This window comes from Lygodium microphyllum, chromosome 15 (genome assembly GCF_053477565.2).
Source record: "Lygodium microphyllum isolate KBCC chromosome 15, Lygodium_microphyllum_v1.1.10, whole genome shotgun sequence".
Classification (NCBI taxonomy): domain Eukaryota; kingdom Viridiplantae; phylum Streptophyta; class Polypodiopsida; order Schizaeales; family Lygodiaceae; genus Lygodium; species Lygodium microphyllum.
This window is the reverse complement of record NC_141149.1, coordinates 65,794,750-65,796,094: the sequence shown is the minus strand read 5'-3', so window position 1 is coordinate 65,796,094 and position 1,345 is coordinate 65,794,750. Positions and strand designations below refer to the sequence as shown.

General features: G+C 57.3%; 2 non-coding genes across 2 annotated transcripts in view; both read left to right on the top strand.

Moving 5' to 3' along the window:
* Positions 1 to 313: 313 nt before the first annotated feature.
* Positions 314 to 462, top strand: LOC148024626 (5.8S ribosomal RNA). The gene has a single exon (XR_015693453.1). It is a non-coding gene; the product is annotated as a 5.8S ribosomal RNA (ribosomal RNA).
* Positions 463 to 703: 241 nt separating this feature from the next.
* Positions 704 to 1,345, top strand: part of LOC148024625 (25S ribosomal RNA) — a 3,359-nt gene continuing 2,717 nt past the window's right edge. Inside the window, exon 1 of the ribosomal RNA XR_015693469.1 lies at positions 704 to 1,345. This exon is cut by the window's right edge and continues 2,717 nt beyond it. This is a non-coding gene — a ribosomal RNA (25S ribosomal RNA).

Here is a 1,345-nt window from a genome sequence, read left to right as displayed (position 1 = left end):
CCAATTGGTGGAAGATTGGATGCGTAGTGAAATTTAGGGTGAGAGGTTTGGTGAGTGAACCAAACGGGCGACAGTGGGGGAGGCTATGCTTCGGGGTCGTCCAGTGACCGTGCGGGTGGAGGAGGAAGGAGGGACGCCTTCAACCTCTCTCCTTTGCTCGGGGTGATCCCCCTTCGTCGTGCTCGTTCGGGCATGCCGCCGCCTTGATAAACCCTTTGCCCCTCCCCGCACGCGGGGGTGGCAGGAGGAACTTAATAAACCTTGTCTTGTCTGAGATTCCTCCCCTCGGGAGGATCGAAAAACAAAACGCAACGACTCTCAGCAAGATCTTGGCTCTTGCAATGATGAAGAACGCAGTGAAATGAGATACGTAGTGTGAATTGCAGAATTCTGCGAATCATCAAGCCTTTGAACACAACTTGCGCTTGCAGCTCGTCCAAGGGCATGCCTGCTTGAGCATCCCTAACTCCCCCACACCCTCTCCCCTTCTTCGGGGGAGGGTGGAATTGGTTGTCCGCGCTCCGACGTGATGCCGCGGTTGGCTGAAATGTACTGGCAATACCGTGCGGTGACGTTGCTCCACAAGGGTGGTTCGTCTCCTCGTCGAGGTGGCGGCTATTTGCGGGTGCCTCTTCTAGGGTGCACGTGTCGGATCGGGCTCTTCGGAGCCGGGGCTTGCCCTCGGCGATCCGAAACGCAACTCAGACCTCAAATCACTCAAGGCTACCTGCTGAGTTTAAGCATATCACTAAGCGGAGGAAAAGAAACTAACCAGGATTTCCCTAGTAGCTGCAAGCGAACCCGGAAAGAGCCCAGCTTGGAAATCGCACGGCTTTGCCATGTGAATTGTAGTTTGGAGAGGCGTCCTCTGCGGCGGCAGACCAAGCCCAAGTGCCCCTGGAAAGGGGCGTCAGAGAGGGTGAGAGCCCCGTTGAGCTCGGACCCTGTCGCTCCACAAGGATCCGTCGACGAGTCGGGCTGTTTGGGAATGCAGCCCTAAGTGGGTGGTAAATTCCATCCAAGGCTAAATATGGGTAAGAGATCGATAGCGAACAAGTACCGTGAGGGAAAGATGAAAAGGACTTTGAAAAGAGAGTTAAAAAGTGCTTGAAATTGCTGGGAGGGAAGCGAATGGAGGCCGCAGGTGCGCCTCGGTCGGATGCGGAACGGTGCGAACTGGTCCGCCGCTCGACGCGGGGCACTGGTCAGCGTGGGTCGGTGCGGCGGGACAAGAGCGGGCTTTAGATGGCTCGCCGAAGTCGTCGCGTCGCGATCGAGGAACGAAGCGTGCGCCACTTGTGGCGGGCTTTGCACCTGCATGCTCGGGACGCTGGCGCTCTGGGCT